Raw genomic sequence first — 18,022 nt, 5'->3', positions numbered from 1 at the left:
GTAGCAGCAATGACTTTGTTGCAAATAATATTGAAAATGGGTGAAATGATGAGACTAAAATACTTATATGAGTCTGTTTGAAGTTAAGTATAAGGCTAGTGAAGGTTGGTACTTCTGCTGAGTTAAGATTGTTTTTCACACTTATGGTGAGTGCAAAAATGGAGAGACAGATAGAATCCATTTCAGCACCTCCTTTTTAGAATTGCCGGTGATGAGCACCGACAGGACACGTCAAAACACAGCCCTCTGTGATGGCATGGGCGAGGCATAATGCAGGCCTCTGCAACCCCAGTGGAATGGGATGGCACCCAGCCTTCAGGGCTTCCTCCAGCCAAAGACCTATGACTGTTTCTGAGCTAGAGGAATCTCAGGGGCCCCACACCGCATTCTGCAGCCACCCCAGTGTTTTGCATTATCCCTCAAGACATACGCTTTGGATATCCTAGGTTGGAAACACACCGTGGCAACCACAGTTCCACAAGCTGTGCTGTTTCCGGCACATGCGCCATCTTGAGGAGTTTCCTAGTTAGCACATGCGCTGTACACAGTGTGCTCTATTTAAAAAACTGGTGCATAGCTGCCTTCTCGTTTCCTTGGGCAATTCTTCCAAGCTGGGTCTCCAGTGTGCCTAGTTGACCGTGGTATAAGTGAGCCAGATTCATTGCTGGCCAGGGCTTGTTTAGACATCTCCTTTACGATATGCTTAAAGTAACTACATGTGCTCTCTTCAGAACCTCATCTACAGCATCATGATGAACTAACATGTGTTCAGGGTATCTGGGTGGTGTTTGTTCTAACAACTGTATCCAGCTTGAGCATCTTTTATTTTTGCATTATTTTCTAAATATGGTGTTTGCTGTCTTTTCACCTGGTCAAAGTCCAACACTGATGGTAACAGTGTTCACAACGTTTGTATGTATGTTCTAAACATTATTTGCAAACTCCTGTGTTGAAGGAAATCTCAGAGCTCTTAAAACATTTTCTCTGGACTCTGGAACAAGTACAATTACCCCTGGAGGGGCAATCCCTGCCTTTTCCATCTTACTGGTTCTTCTTGACTTTGACTAGCCTTAGGTTTGGACGTGAGGGAAGTGGGTCTAATGGAAAGAGTGGTTTCATTTGGTTTGACCATATTAGGCAATTATGTTTTGTTGTTTTTCTTAATCGTGGTGTATTCAGTATGAAGCTGCTAATAACTGTGCAAACAAATTGGTGGTAACCACTTTATGTCTACTTAGGGTACAATTATTTTTCTATCTCATTTCCTATGCTTGTAAACTCAATAAATAAAGTTCATTCTAAAACTTTATTACTTAATAAGAACCATCACACATATAAACACGATAGGGAACACTTAAAACCATGAAATAATTTCACTATTAGGTAAGCCCTCTAAAAATAATTAATAAAACTCTTAGGATTGAAATTAAGGTACATGAAATCAAGAAGCACAGATTCAACAATAACAATAAATAAAAACGTGCAGTGCTTAATTTGTACAAGAATAAGTGCCAGTGTCTAGGTTTTAGTCAGAAGCTCAGGGCCGTCAATAACAATTGTCAAAGGTACGAAACACAATTCTGCATAGTCTTGATTCAACCTCATGCCTCTTTCATCCACCACCAGACACTCCTTACCCCTTATCTAAATAATTCTGTTTGTTTCATCCTTGTTTTCTTTATTTATCACTGTTTATCACATATTCCTCACCAGCAAATCGCAAATTGCCATTCGCTATTAAGGAATGGCTTCCCGTTCATTCCTATGGTCCTATAGGCCCATAGAACTGAATCGGATTGCATTCGCAATTTGCGAGTGCCAAATAGGTACTCGGAAATTGCGCATGCAATTTCAAGGGTGCAAGGGGGCCAAAAGGCCATCCTGAAGCACCCTCAAAAAAGGTAAGAATGCACATGTGATGCACACACATGCCCTTGTCACCACAATGCACTTTGAAAAATGCATTTTTTAGCATTTTCAAAGGATTGGTAATTATTCATCAACTTGAAGTTGATGGTAATTAGCGATTCCAAATTGCGAAGCGCAATTCACGAACGCCTAATGCATAATGCATTGCATTTAGGGAATTGCAATTTGCAATGCCATAGCTGCATTTGCAAAATAGGTAATTGCTAAATTTGCGATTACCTATTTTGCGAATTGCTTTAGGGCTGATGCCTCCCAAATGGCAAAATACCTGTCGCACAGGGGCCGATTCTGCGAATGGGCCTGTTTGCGATCGGTGTTTTGCTTGATGCATGTGGCCCTAAACTCTTTAATTTGCACTTATGTACAGCACCCAGGTAGAGACATTGATGCAACAGGCATCACAAAGCGGGTCTGGTGTAGGATTTTGGCCAATTCCGGGCTAGGACTGTGGTATGCGCTCTGTATACCTTTAACATATAAACCAAGATTATCTCTCTTTGCCTCTGATTTTGGGGAGAACAAAGCGATACCAAAGGGGATGATGGACAGAGCGTTTGAGCAAATCAAACTGATCTGGATTTAATCCATCATCATTCTTTAGCTCACTCCACCACCCCAGTTCAGACATGTCCATATGAAAATTAGTCTGACCCTGTGCCTCATGGAACAGTCCAGCCCGAACTGCCAAGCCATGTCTTCCCTGGACCCGAAACAAGCATCCTGGGACCGGTTTCTGGTTCATAACCCTCATCAGCCAGGCTATCTTGAATCCAGTGGCAAAGTGAGCAAGGGACCCACGTCTCGGCATACCTTCCTCAGGGCAAACAAAGCATCCCCAGTGGACCAATTTCAACTGGACCTACCCTGAACCCTGCTGCAGGCCTCTGCTGGAGTGAGTCTTGACCCCCAAGTGCCATCCCCAAGGTCCTGGACCCTTGGTTGGTGTCAAAGTGTACTCCTCCTAATCAAATCCTGAAACCTTTGACTTAGAAACTCTTTGACAGCCTTTTGTCCTGTGAAATTGCAGTGGACTGGAAATAACCTGCCAAGCCTATACAACAAAGGTGCTTTGCCTCTGGACCAAACCGTCAGGTTGCTCCCGCAATGTTCTTTTCTGCCACAGCAAATTTGATAAACATGACCTCACAGAGAAGGTATACAGCCTTGTGGAATTCTCTGTGGCTATGGCCTGCAGTCTTGACGTCAGACGTCTTGACGTCCTTGACTACAAGGTCCAAAAAAGAGACCGAGTACGAAGGTTGAAATCTTCGCCGGGCGAAGGTGTGAAAAGCATCTGACCTGCAAGGGATTTTTCTGGGTATGAAATTCAAATTTCTCCTGCTTAGACCTTTCCCACCAAAAGTCTGCTGCTTCACTAAGACCTTGACCAGCAGCTTTACATTGACCCTGGCCTCTTCAGCCACAGCCTGATGCCTTGCCCGCTGAGGATTTTTAACTTTCATTCCAGACATTAAGCATGGAGTTAAAACTTGTGATTGGATCAAACCTAGTTTCTATATGTCACCCGCACTGCATCACGTTCGGCCTTAGCTAGTGCCTACATACCGGTCAAACGAAAATAGAGGACCGTGGTTAACATGTAACGCTTTTTGCTGCAATTTTGAACTTTAACATTTAAAAATTCATAATTCTGGTTCCCCTTATTAGAGTTTTGTCATTTTGCTGTCATTTTATTTATTAAAATGTATTCTGACGGCCACATGCATCAAGGTATTTAGGAATCGCAAACGGTGCGATTCGGTAAAATCGTCCGTTTGCGATTCCTAAATATCGTTTTACTATGCATCAATCATTTTTGGAAAAATCGCTATTTTTAGCGATTTCCAAAAATGCGATTGCTTCTAAGGAATCGCAAATTTGCAATTCCTTAAAAGCAATGCATGATTGTTTTTAAAATTGTGAATTCGCAATTAGGGGGGGGCAAATTACCACGAGGGTGAACCTCGTGGTAATTTGCGAATAAGATTAAAAATGCTCAAATTAGCTTTTTAAACACTGTCATGTTACAGACACACATGTCCTTAGGAAATGTGTGTGTGAAACATGCACTTTAAAATACATTTCAGGGGTGCAGGGGGGGTCCTTTGGACCCCCCCCACTGCACCCATGGAATGCATTAACATTGTGCGAATTCTAATTTGCGAATTCGCAATTCCCATTGATTCCTATGGGACTTTTGGCCCATAGGAATCAATGGGAATTGCGAAATCGCAAATTGGAATTCGCATAATATTTCCGATTCGGTAAAAATTGCGATTTTTACGGAATCGCAAATTTTATGCATTTTCAATCATGCATCCCGTTTTGCGATTCCTTATTTGCGATTCCCTAAAAATCACAAATAAGGAATCGCAAAAACGGACTTTGATGCATGTGGCCGTATGTTCCTAAATTGGTTTGGGATTTTTCTTTAGCTGAGTTTTAACTTTATTTCTATTTGAGTACAGGAGAACTACTTCACGCATTGCCTTCTAAGTCAGCCTGCCCTGCTCTGTGCCATTGCTATCATGGGGGTTGAACTCTGGTTAATTTAGTGACTTTAGGGATTCCCCTTGCTTGAATGATTGTTGTAATTATTTTAGATGGGTACTTACCCCCTCAAACAACATCTCCAGTTTCTTACATTATGTGAGCCTTAGGCCAAGTCTGAAAAATGGGTGTATAACTGTGGGTGCCCATGTGTGAAGGAATTGCAGACAACCCAGTTTTTGTTGGATACATACAGAAAAAGATACAGATTACACAACTGGCATACGTTATGCAATGCCAGATACTCTACACGTTCACCTCACATGCTACTGCTATCTTCTCCTCATCCTTCTACACCCTGGCAAAAATCTCATTAACACACTAGTAATGTCTACAATCGACTATTGTAAAGGCCTTTTAATTAACGCCCAGAAAAAGGTCAGCAACAGACTCCAGATGGTGCAGAATTCAGCGGCTAGATTGATATCAGGCACCCCCAAGTACCGTCCAATCTCCTCAGCAGTTCGAAACCTTCACTGTCTTCCTATAATAAGCCGAATTAAGTTTAAGGACCTGTGCATCGCCTTTAAGGCCATCCATAACACCGGACCGGACTTTTAAAAAAAAACTCTGCGTGGATACACCCCTAACAGAACCCTCCGCTCATCAATTGCAAACTTTCTGCACATCCCCCGCACAAGGAAGCACCCAGGGGCGACAAAAGATTCACAGTCGCCACTGCTATACCCTGGAACACCCTTCCCCAGCATATTAAATCTTGCCCAACCCTGTTCGCATTCAGGAAACTAATCAAGACCTGGCTTTTTAATCAAGAGGCACCTACATTTGGCTCTACCCTCTACTCTGTTCGCAGCGCCGAGACACCCCAGGGTATTTGCGCGCTCTATAAATTGCTTAAATAAATAAATAAATAAATGCACTTCTATTGCTGTAAGTACCTCATTTTTGTGAATAGCACGTGGAAAACAATAAATCTTAATGCATTCTGAATTAACCTCCTATTGCTTTTGCTTAGTTTTAAAATGGAAGAGTGATGTATGCACTCTATGAGATCATCAGCAGTGCATGGCAGGGTCGCAGGTTATAGTTAGCTCAGTAAACTATAACTTGTGAATTTAAAAATGTGTTTTTAAAAACATTACTTTCTACCCGTTCAACACTTAGCTATAAGGTACCTTTAACCTTAGGTTTTTTTCAGTAAATATATGGGTTTTTAATATAAGCTAAGATCTTATCACCATCCCTAACAATAATGCCACTATATATATATATATATATATATATATATATATATATATATATATATATATATATATATATATATATATATATATATATATATATATATATATATATATGTATATATATATATATATATACATATATATATATATATATATATAGCGCAACATCCATGCAAAATTACTTGCAAACACAGAGCACTCACTGTATTTGCTGGTGAAAAGATTTATTGGTCAGACTCCGACGTGTTACACCCCACCCATTTTGGCAAAAAACCTTGCTCACTGATAAAACACAAAGTTTAAAGTGACATTGTAGTTAGCTTAAAATGTTACTGACAACATCACTTTTGAGATGTCATCAGTGATGTCATAAATGATGCTGTAGAACGTGTCATGAGTGATGGAATATGTAAGGTCAAAAGCAGTGCATGGCGGGGCAAACCTGTGAACCTCTGTGTTTTTTTTAGTTCAAAAGTTTACATTGTCACTAATATTTTCACCTAACTATTAACCTTTGTTTTTTGTAGTGGGCAATGTTTTTTACCGAAACACGTTTTTAGCACATTTATAAATTGTTTTAAGATAAAGTAATAGTTTAGTTGTGTAAGCTAACCCCAGTTCATGTGCAGCCAAATGCACCAGGAGGTTGGCCTAAGGGCCTATGGTCAGGCCCTGTGGCCAAACCCTCTCACACAACTAAACCCCTGCTAGGGGAGGAGGGTCACATGATCCCCCCTCCCCAAGCCCCTACTATTGGCCAGAGGACTCATCCCCAAGAGCATTTTCTCTTTAAAAAGGGGGTGTTCCCCCCACCCCGTTCATCTAGTGGCCCTGGTACCCCCTCCCAGAGACTCTAGTGGCCCTCAGAACCCCATCCCAGGGTCCTCTTTTTTAATAAAGGGGTGGGGAGCATGTGGTCCCCCACACCAAGCCACTATTGGTCACTGTGATCCCTTCTCACAGGGCCAAAAATAATATTATGAAGTGCGGACCCTGTCCTAGTACCCAAGCTCAATTAACCCCCTGGGACCCCATCCTTGGGTCCATATTTTAGCTATAGAGGAGAGTGTGCATGCCCCCCTCCCTGAGGTTTAAGAGGCCCCAGAGACCTCATTCCATCAAGTCCAAATGATTATTAGTATTAGGTGAGGGGGCACAGACCCTCGTCCCCAAGCAAAAATAGGCCAGGGGATCCCATCGCCAGGGCCATACTTTCATTATTGGTTCTCCATCTGCTGGAGCCAAATGTATTAATTTTAGTAGAAGGGGGTATGTGACCCCTCTCTTCGAGCCTAAGTGAGCCCGAGGAAAACCATCTGAGGGCCCTATTTTAACTATTGTGGGGATGGAGTGTGTGCCCCCCCTCCACAAACCTTAAAAGGTCTTAGGAACACCACTCTTCCGGGGCTGAATGTCGAAAGCATATGGGAGGGTGTCATGCAACTCCACTCCGTGAGCCTTAATAGGACGTAGTGTCACAGGGATTCCGTTCTCACACAGAACTGTGCATAGAGACTTGGAACCTCAGTGAATTAGGGTGTACCAAAACTCACCTCAGTACCCAAAATCCTCTACCAGACTAGCTACAGTGTCTCATTGGTTATCACAAACTCCCAATGCTTAGACAAACCAGAACATGGACTTGGTACACCTCAGGTAACGTGGAACACATGAACACTCTTTCCTTATACAATCATTTCAATCCAGAACAAGGAGTAAATGAGGACGCGTGCATATTTGAAATGTTTATTTACTAATGCAGTGTTCTCAAACGCAGTATCTTAGCTAATACAAGCAAACATATTATAAGAAATAAAGTAATCAGCATAGTCACTATTCCATAGAATACAAAAGGTGAAAGCATGGTAAAATGCTAAAACGAATAGGGTTCAGTAACACCTAATTCTCACCCTCCCTAGCTAGTATATTATATTATATCTAAGAAGGTCTCTTTGGGTTTTTACCAGGGCGGCCCCATACCTCAAGATCCTAGTGGTAAGGGGTCACATCATCTTCCACCAGCTCTCTGCATGCGAAGCACCATCAAGTGTGTTTGTATGCTCTGTGCAAAGCAATACAAAACGCGTCTAAAGCCAGAATTTGGCTGCAGCTGCATGTATGTTATGTCTAGGAACGTGCGAAGATCAGACCTCACAACAACTACTGTGTTGAGATATCCTTGAAGGTTTCAGCACTCACTGTACAGACACAGCTCACCAAGCAAGGCTGATATCAGAGTAATAACATATTATTCTTGCGTGAATCAAAACACCCTACTAGGCTCAAAGCTAAAGCAACAGATATGTGTCGTGTGCAGAAGCAGCAGAAAGGTAAAATGGTGTTTAAACTCCTAATAAGCTCATTCTAACTTAACACAGCATATAGGCAAAGCATATCTATATGACACTAGGGATGCAGTCCTCTGAGCTCATCCAATTAATAAAAAGAAGGGGGCACATAGTTCCCCTCCCCTAGCCTAAAAAGACCCTAGGGACCCATTCTCCTGGGCCGAATGGCCCAAAAATTGGGATGCCTGGTGGGAGCATTTTGTGTTTCTCTGCCCTCAGGAGTGTGACCAGGGAAACAGAGCATTTTTAAATCTCCTGCTGGGTGGGATAGCAGGCATACCTTCCCTGTCCACACTTCTGCAGAGAGGTAAGACATGTTTGTTCCCATCCAGCAGAAGATTTTAAAAAGTTTCCATCAGACTGTAGTAAACACATGTTTCAATGTCCCTGCTGTTGCAGCCAGGTAAATGCCTGTGTCCAAGGGTGGGCTCCCATTCCATTAAAGTTACCATCTGCCCTAGCGGATGGGGTCCATGAGGCCTGTAAAAATTGAGGAGTGGGCCACACAACTTCCCTCCCCCTTTTTATGAAATTTGGTCTCAGGATTGGGGTCCCGATGCCTTTTAAGGCTTGAGGAGGGTTGCGATGCACGCACTATCCTTAATTGATGTAGCGAGCCTTGAGGGATGGCTACCCCGGGGTCCATTGGTGGCATGGTAATGGGGCCACATGGACCCCTCCTTTAATAAATTTTTGTCCCCGGCAATGAGCTGCCCAGGACCCAAAATAGGCTCAGGTGAAGGATCTCCACTCATGCCTTATCCCAAAATATTAATTGTAAATGCTTTGAGCCTGGGGAGGGTCTAGAACCCCCCACCCCACAAGTGCTAAGAGGGAAGGATATCGCTACCCTGCCCCCTTATATGTTTTTATTAAATTGCAGGACAGGGGACTAACCGCCTGATTCATCAAGCTAAATTGCACTCGCAAAGGGCAAGATTCTCAGAATCTTGCCTTTTGCGAGTGCAATTTTTGCATTTGGGATTCATCATCCCAAATGCAAATTTCGCTATTTAAGAATTCGCACATTTGCGAAGAATTGAATTTAAGGAATCTCTATTTGAGATTCCTTAAATGCAATTCATGAAGCATTTTAAAATTGCGAAATGGCAATTTTGGGCCGCTATTTACCGAGAGGTCAGACCTCTCGGTAAATAGCAAAAACCTAGAAAAATGCATTTAAATGCATTTTTCTAAGTTGCATGTTACACACACACATGTCCTTTGGACATGTGTGTGCGCAACACCAATGTAGATTACATTTCAGGGGCGCTACAGGGTGTCCTTTGGACACCCCTGCACCCTTGAAATCGCATCCTTATTTGCGATTAGCTAATTGCTAATCGCAAATAAGGAATAACTCCCCATGCATTCCTATGGGCCTGTAGGCCCATAGGAATGCATGGGGAGTTATTCCTTATTAGCGATTAGCAATTAGCTAATCGCAAATAAGGAACATGTAGGAATCGCAATAATTATTGCAATTCCTACATGAATCCCGTTTTGCAAGTCCTTAATAGCGATTCGTTGTGAATCGCTATTAGGGGCTCGCAAAACGGGAGAATGATGAATCAGGCTGTAAGTCCCCAAGCCCTTAATGGCGCCGATTACATTTTCCTTCAAGTTCCTGGCAGCTGTCCATATTCTTGCTCCCAAGGGAGAAAGTTGGCTGATGGGTAAAAAAGCCCCCTGCGCCAACCAAAAAGCTCTGCTTTTTTAATTGGATTGGAGGGACTCTAATATGAGTTGCTCAAACCCAGCCATCCAGATATAGAAATATGTTTTAACCGTAATATCTCCAAAACAACTGAACAGATTTACTCCAAATCACAGAAGCATGGACCGAGATCTAGCTTCCTGCCAAATTTCGTGCGATTTGGTTCAGCAGTTTTTGCTCTAGTACTTCTTAAAAAATTCTATCAAAAATGCATGGAGATTTAGCATTTTGAGACCCCCCCCCCCCCCTTTTTTCTCAGCTCCTACTTAATGGATCACTGCAACACTTTCCATGCTCAAACTAGTTAAAAAAGAGCAACATTTTTGAACGTTTCGTGGAGATTCATTAAACTGCACCAACGTTATTACCAAAACAAAAGAGACACTCCCGATGGAACCACTGACCTAACTATAACTACCCAGTGGCAGGATCATCTCATACTCTATGTTCCAAATATGGCCTAGCTCACTCTCAATAGTGGAGTGAAATAATTAATTTCCTAATTTCTACCCTGGTTACTCCTCCATATAGCCTTATACCATCGACCATATGTGCATGAGCTTCCAAGGTGCCAATCAAGAGGAGCACTTTCATGACTATGAGTCATTGTTTTCGACTACAATGCCAAAAGTTCATAGAGTCCAGTAACAAGAACACCTCTCAGCATAGTTAAAAGAGCCAGATTGGTTGAATCTGCTGAGATGGAATCCTCAGGAGCTCTGGATATACAGACTTGAATGTAACTATTGTATGATTTTGGCTAATTGACACTGGTCACCTCGGTGAGTCCATTCTGTGAAACTTAGTTCAACTTCAAAATTGTACTGATGTGGCCGGCCAGACTGCACATACTACATATTCTTTGTCATGGACCAATCTGATGCATTACTGGTCACAAATATAGTAATCAATGAGGGAGACGTGCACACTTCCGAAGTCAATTCAGAATGGCCTCGTTTGGCTTTCCTTAGTAATCTGTCTGATTTTACCTGCATGGATACTGTTAGAAATTAAATCCCCGGCCTACTACAATTATCTCAAAATAAAGTCCCCGAGTCGTGAACAAGACCTTGAACCCATGGGGGCAGATTTACAAGCCTCTTGCGTCACTTTTGTGTCACTTTTAACAAGGGAAAAGTGACGCAAACGTGGCACAAGGGGCTTGTAAATCTGCCCCATAGACACTACAGCTGAGCTCCACTCCAACTTGCCTGACAGACAGGGAGCAATATTTGAGCAGCTCCATTGTCTGACTCCTCCCTCTTCTGCTTAAAATTCCTGCTTCCCCAGTAGACTTTGCAGCTGACAGATGCCCCATTGTGTGGCAAAATTGTGGTGATTCCCACATTAAAATATAAGAAGCAGAAGACGCATGGTTTGCTAGGCATTTTTACCCTGAAAGATTTTATCTAATATTTTAGGCTGCCTCAGTATAATGCTACAGCAAAAGCAGTGCTGTGATTTGAAAATGGGCATTACCTTCTCAATTGAGATGTGCAAAGAAATAGCCAATATAGCTAAGCCCCGAGACAGAGACATCAATGTTTGAAACATTAACAGCAGACATGTGGCTCTTTCTTGCCTGCATAAGTAATAGAAAGCTTCATTGTTCAGTTACTCTTTATTAGGCGAAGAGCTGCCTCTTTGCCTGACCTCCCTTTAATGCCCTACACTTGGTTTGCCTCATTTTGACTCCATTGATTATTTGTGTTATTACTTACAAATCTAAGTTTTCAACTAAAAATGTTGATATAAACACTTTCTAATCATAATGTAAACAGAAGCAAAGTGGACAATTTAGTTGAGAAAAACTGTAAATTTCACTTTTTGCCCTGCAGTTTTGCCTGCCGGTGGTACAGTATTATAGTACAGAAGTCTTGGACGTGGTTGCCAGGCATAGCTCAGTGAGACTGAAATAGTCTTAAAAGTACTTTAGTGGCTCCAGGTCGAATCCATGGTCCTCTTGAAGGTCCATGCTTTAGAATTGGTGGCAACGGTAGCAGTGCCATACATTTATCAACCCCCACCCATTGCTGAAAGCAGGGTTGTATTGGATTTCTTAGGAGCACACCATTGGTAATGCTGAGAATGCTGAATGCCAAGGCGGCCTAGTGTTGATGCCGCCTCATGCCCCTTTCTTCTGCCATCCTAGACTCCCAGGGCTGTATCTCATTCATTGAGCCCTGGAAGTGATAATTTAAGAGAAAGTCTCTGCCACAATTTTGGGCTGATTGAACCAGAAAATGTTTGTGCTGCTTTTGGCTTCAAATTTAGCAGCATTTTTAACACAACTAAAATAAAGAATAGAAGATAACAGGCTAACATATGCAAAGTAACATAACCCAATTAAAACATAACAGGGTGCATAACAACAAAACAGAATACAACACATCAACCGCAGTACAACACCGCACTATCACATTGCAATAATGCATTGCAAAAACACTTAATCACGAAAACTGGTCAACTTCTCACTCCGTCGCCCCACCAAAATGCCACACAACAAATGTACAGATACGTTCTTGTTACACATTAACCCCTTCGCAGCGGGGGTAATTCCCCCTGTTTTACTAGGGGGAGGGGGCTGCGCACAGCGCCCGGTGCTCGTGATGAGCTCAGCTCATCACGCAGCACGGTGGCAGTGTGCTCATGACGAGCTCAGCTCGTCACGGCCACACCCGTTGCGGTGGAACGCTCAGCACAGCGGGGGAATTAGCCACTGTGTCTCATCATGAGCACCCAAGTGGTTAAGACATCCAGAATCTTGTTTTTCTAAGCAGGTGGTAAAAGGTGTTTGGAGCAAGAGCCTCCTTAACATACAGTCATAATTGTTTTGTGATCTGGCCAATGATATCTTCCCCTCACTCTTTAGTGGACTTTTTCACCCCTGCTTTCTTCATTAGTCAGTTTTTGCCTCTTTAATCTTCTGTCTTTCTCCATGAACTACCTTTCTCCCTTTTATACTTTTCTCCCTTTTTATACCTGTCTCCGTTTTGCTTTCGGTCGCAGACTGATGACTAAAAAATAGCTCCAGTCCCCAAAAGTGAGTATCTTGCCAACTACCCGCAACCACTGACATGTATAAGGCACTGCACTCAGCACTTGCTCAGCAAAGCCCTCTGACGTGGCTTCCAGCGACGACTGTGGGGCTATAAATAATAATCCAATGCTGTAAAAGAGATGAAATATCATCTTAAAATCATTACTTACCAAGTAAATAATTTTGAATTTTGTTTTATTGTTTTTCTTTAGAAATGTTACTGCTATTGGCTTTCCAGGTGTCCTTGTGCGGGTGCATGATGCTGTATTTCTAATGCTATAAAGCCAATGCTGACTATTTATCCAGAGAAATAGTTACTGTGCCTGCAGGGGCCTAAGGGAACAGATCAGGTTCTGTGGGCATTGCATTCAATCAACCAAGGCAGGGCCTGGAGTGGTAGTAGGTGGCAGTCTGAAAGATTCTTTTATTTGAACTCCAAAGTGCTTATTATCTCGTAATGAAATTGCTTGTTATTGTGTCTGCTGACACGTTATGAGGTGCAATCCAAACTGCTGCAAAGGTGAGTCAGGCACTCTCTCTTTCTTTGTGGACTTCTTCTGATTTTATGGTTCCTTGCCCACTGCTATTGTAAGTATAAATGCACTCCCAAATTGAAGTTTGACCCTGTTGCAGTGGAATTTCACATTTTCAGTTCTTCTCTTGACACTTCAAAGCCTTTGGGGAAATCCTTTTTTCTGTCCACTTTCTTCAATGGAAGTGAAAATGAAACCACGTGCACAGTCATCTATGGACGTGGCAGCCTCCTGAATTCCATTATCAATATAGTTTGTGACAGAAGCGCTCACAGTGATGAGGCCTTTAAATGTCAGTTTTAGGCAATGAACCCCCTCCACCTAGATGCAAGAATTACAAATTATATCTCTGAATAATTTAATTGTCTAAAAGTTGAGCTATATGAAGCTACATTTTTCAACCATTCAAAGATTAACAAACACAGATAATATTTGTCCTGACAAGGTCTAAAACAAATGATGCTGCATGTATGTCTGCAAAGAGATCATTCCAGGCCAATGATGAGTAGAAAAAATATTGAAAAGCTCACGTTAAAAAACAATTTCCTGATGTATTCTGCACACTTCGTAGACATCCTGCGTTTAGCAAAAGTTTAACTACCGATTAAGACACGCAGAGGTTTTGGTAATGTACATTTTTACTGTCAGACGTTGCTAAAAGAGCAGAAGTATTACTGACATGGACACAAAAGGGTACCTAAACTAAGGGGCTGATTATGAGTTTGGCAGTGCTGCGACGTCTTTGTGCCGGCACAGCACCGCCAAATCCGTGCATGGCCCACCCTCCAGATTACGAGTACAACTCGTGTCTGGCGGGCTTTTCTTTTGCCCTTCCCATGGCGGAGCCCTGGAAATGGGCACCACAATGGAAACGCCAAAGAAGTTCCAGAATGACAAGGACTGTGAAGTCCATGTCGTGCTGTAACTTGGGGTGTGTATATAGTAGGCAACGTCGACATGTTTCTGCTCCTTTTGTGCCCAGCCGGGTCTACGGAGCATTCGTCAGGACAAATAAAACACAAAAAACATTCATTTACTTACACAACTTGTGAAGTATTCAATAGTGTTAATCTTAACACAGAGTTTCTAATTTGTTCTAGTTTCCTGCAGTAGAGACAAAAGAAACACAACATACACAAATGGGGATGAGAATTCAGCACTGTTTCAAATCTCCTATTTGGGATTATTTATGAGAAAAGAGTGCCTTTATTAATCACTATATTCAGAGGTGTGATACCACTGTGGACCATCGTGGCTATTGCTACATATTGCGGCGAAATATATTTAGATGTAAGTATGTGGACAGAGTCATTGTAAGGATCCAGGTGAAGTAAGTACTCTCACTTCTAGTAAAAGGTCTAACAGGTTGTCTCACTGTCACGGGAAAACTGTGACCTGTATATCGTATGGCTACATGTAAGATGAATATGACGTGTGTTTAGAGCAATACCTCCCGTCCCGTTGTTAATGGAGGGGGAGGTTTTTTTAGTACCTCTTCGTATATGGGGAGCATTTTTTAACTTAAGAGCTTTTTCATATTAACGATAATTTTTTAAAGAATACTTTCTGAAAACGGCTCTTTTTTGCTTAAGTATTCTGTTATTGTGGTGGTTTACATTCATGCATTTGTATAGTTCTAATAAGTATCTTTATATGGCTAGCTAATTTAAAAACAAAGAAGCATGGTAATTTACGTTCACTTATTCGGGCTAACACTTCTTCAATAACGGCCCATTGATTGTGGCGGTTGTGATGAGTAACGTGGTGAATTACGTTAGAAATAGGCAAATAAACGTTCTTTTTACCTTATTATCGAAAAATTCCAGCTTCATCAGGGGTCAAAAGGACTCACTGGTCCCGAGCTGATGAAAGGGAAAAGGCCATGGTTAAGGGAGCACAAATCTTACCGCTGAAAACAAACGCTACGAGCGTTTGTTGGAAAACGCCATTCTCACCCGCATGGGGAACAGTCTCCGCGTCTGGTGCTGACTCTGCCCCTGGACACCGGAAAACCGTTTCCTGTTCCTATTCAAAACGTTATGGTAGAAAGAGGACTCTGTTTTGGTTATTTGAATCCAAAAAACTTTATAGAAATTTGGCTGGGCGGGCTGTGCATTCACAACAAAATAAGGTTAAAATAGGAAACTCCGCTTGTAATTGCTACAGCGTTTATAATGTTGATGGTATGCATGGAGATAATTATTAATAACCACAATTGGATTTGTAGTAGGGAACATGTTGTCATAAACGTACAATATACATTGATGTTTATGTACCTCTCTATGGTTATATAGTTATAATATTCTTAAATGGATAATCTTTAATATAAGTGCCTCTTTTTACACTTGACCATTGTAAATGCTTCATTTTTTCGACATTATTCCGTATAATACTAGATGTAGAGGTGATTCTGGCTATATGAAAAGAAAGGTCAATGGCATTGAGATTTCTAAGCAAATTTGTGCCATGGTATATTATCATTTAAACCTGTAACATGTGTCTGGAGGCGGTTCACCCAACGCTGTTCTTTTTTGAACAGTATCTTTTCAACCGATATACACCGCACGCAAACATAGCGTTTATGAGGGTGATTCAATCTAACCTACGGTCACGTAGTTACAAGTGTCCATTCTCATATTTGATTGCTTGATATATTGACTTTGGGGAATAGAATGGACTCTAATTCCTCCTCCGTTACCAGTTGATTAGGAATATGCAGTCCCATTCACCAGGCTTGACTGGTCTTTGCGGGCACCGGGCAATCCCCCGGTGCGCCGCAAGGGTGGGGGCCGGTTTTGGGCCCCTGGGGGCCATTTTTGTTACAGGGCTGTCCTATGTAATTTATACGATTAAGTATAAATGGTTAAGGCACGGATGTGCAGTATTGGCAAACGAGTACAATGCAATTTATGTATTGGGTTCATGGTAACAAGTATGGTTGATAATGAAATAATATATTCCAAGATGTCTGCCATGTCGTTTGCAAATGCCGTTTTAGATCTCAAGGAAATGTAAAAGACATAAAAGAGGGCCGTTTCGTGCATACCGCATCATCATTGACAAAGGCGGTTGCCGAAACGCGTCTGGTTTGTTCACCGTAAGTCCTTAAATAAACCGTTTGGACTCGCCCACGAGAGTGCTTTTCTTTATGCCTGTGGAATTGCGTGGAGAATCGAGCAATTATATATGCGGGCGCACCACCCGCATGAAGCACCCACACAAGTGTACGGACGAGGTGGAACAAGGAGCAGTGATATATATATATATATATATATATATATATATATATATATATATATATATATATATATATATATATATATATATATATATATAATATATATATATATATATATATATATATATATCAATGAAACGTCTCTTTAAACCTTCTTGGTCAGGAAAAGACGAAGCGCACCCAGATATGGTGCTATTAATTTATTTTCATCCCGTGCACCTCAGCCATTACGTGTTTCAGCTCTCGTGGGGCCTTGACCACATGATGTATATATATAGATATAGTAATGAATAGCCTTTGAAATTGCAGAAATCTCTTCAAAATGGCACGTGAAGCACTTTATAATTCTAAAATATAAAACACTCCATCCTTAACTAAGGCAGTATAACGGTCTTCTTAATACCACTACAAAAGCCTTCACATTGCTCTGAAAAGAAATACAGCATACCAGTTTTAATGAGGAATAATGTACAGCTAATAATTATGACACCAGCAGAGGAGAGTGCAAATAAAAGAATCAAACGGTAGGAAAGATTTCGGTGTACAATCTTTTACTGTTTGCATGATCATGCCATGTATCTTCAGATTGTTAAATGATGGGAGAGCTTCAGGTAAAAATGGGAAATCACACGTATTTGTGATTCAAAATTGGTAACCACAGCTATATTACAAAAAAGGGACATTGGAATTCTGCCATTTCGCGGGTGCTCTTTTTCATCATAAATATAGATTTGCTGCACTTGTCACATAATACAGGAACAACTGCATAATTTACCGATTTCAACAGCTGAAACAGATCAGAAAAGTAAGAGTGGCTAAGTTTCACCTTTCTTGTGAAGTTGGGAAACTTCTCCTTTTCCAAAGGCATGCAATCTAGGGGTCATAGTGGACAATTCACTCTACTTGAGCCTGAGGGTCAGCAGGACAGTGTCCACATGTTTTGGATTATCAGGATCCTCAGAAAATTTCCCATTTCCTCTTTTTTTGTCAAACAGATTTTATTGTTTTCCACATCAAAAGACTCAAGGCACAATCCGCCAATAAGCCCACGCAGGGACCCTTCGAAATACTGAATTTCTTGTGAAGTTGGGAAACTTCTCCTTTTCCAAAGGCATGCAATCTAGGGGTCATAGTGGACAATTCACTCTACTTGAGCCTGAGGGTCAGCAGGACAGTGTCCACATGTTTTGGATTATCAGGATCCTCAGAAAATTTCCCATTTCCTCTTTTTTTGTCAAACAGATTTTATTGTTTTCCACATCAAAAGACTCAAGGCACAATCCGCCAATAAGCCCACGCAGGGACCCTTCGAAATACTGAGCTCATCATATACAACAAGTGGAAGGGTCAATGCTTCCCAAGGTCCTGAATCACCTCTGTACTGTCCGCCATAAGTTCATAATGTTCAGCGCCTGGGCGGACAGGATAGAGTCCCAGCTAGACCCATAAGGGATAGTCGCCG

General features: G+C 41.7%; 1 protein-coding gene across 1 annotated transcript in view; it reads left to right on the top strand.

Annotated features, from left to right (window-relative positions):
• The window catches only part of LOC147747165 (cytosolic carboxypeptidase 6-like), a 2,097,334-nt gene that overhangs the window by 1,310,980 nt on the left and 768,332 nt on the right, over positions 1-18,022 (top strand). The gene's annotated exons all lie outside the window — the stretch shown is intronic.

This window comes from Lissotriton vulgaris, chromosome 1_1, assembly GCF_964263255.1.
Source record: "Lissotriton vulgaris chromosome 1_1, aLisVul1.2, whole genome shotgun sequence".
NCBI classification, from domain to species: domain Eukaryota; kingdom Metazoa; phylum Chordata; class Amphibia; order Caudata; family Salamandridae; genus Lissotriton; species Lissotriton vulgaris.
The sequence above is the reverse complement of the archived record's forward strand: the minus strand, read 5'-3'. Positions and strand labels throughout refer to the sequence as shown.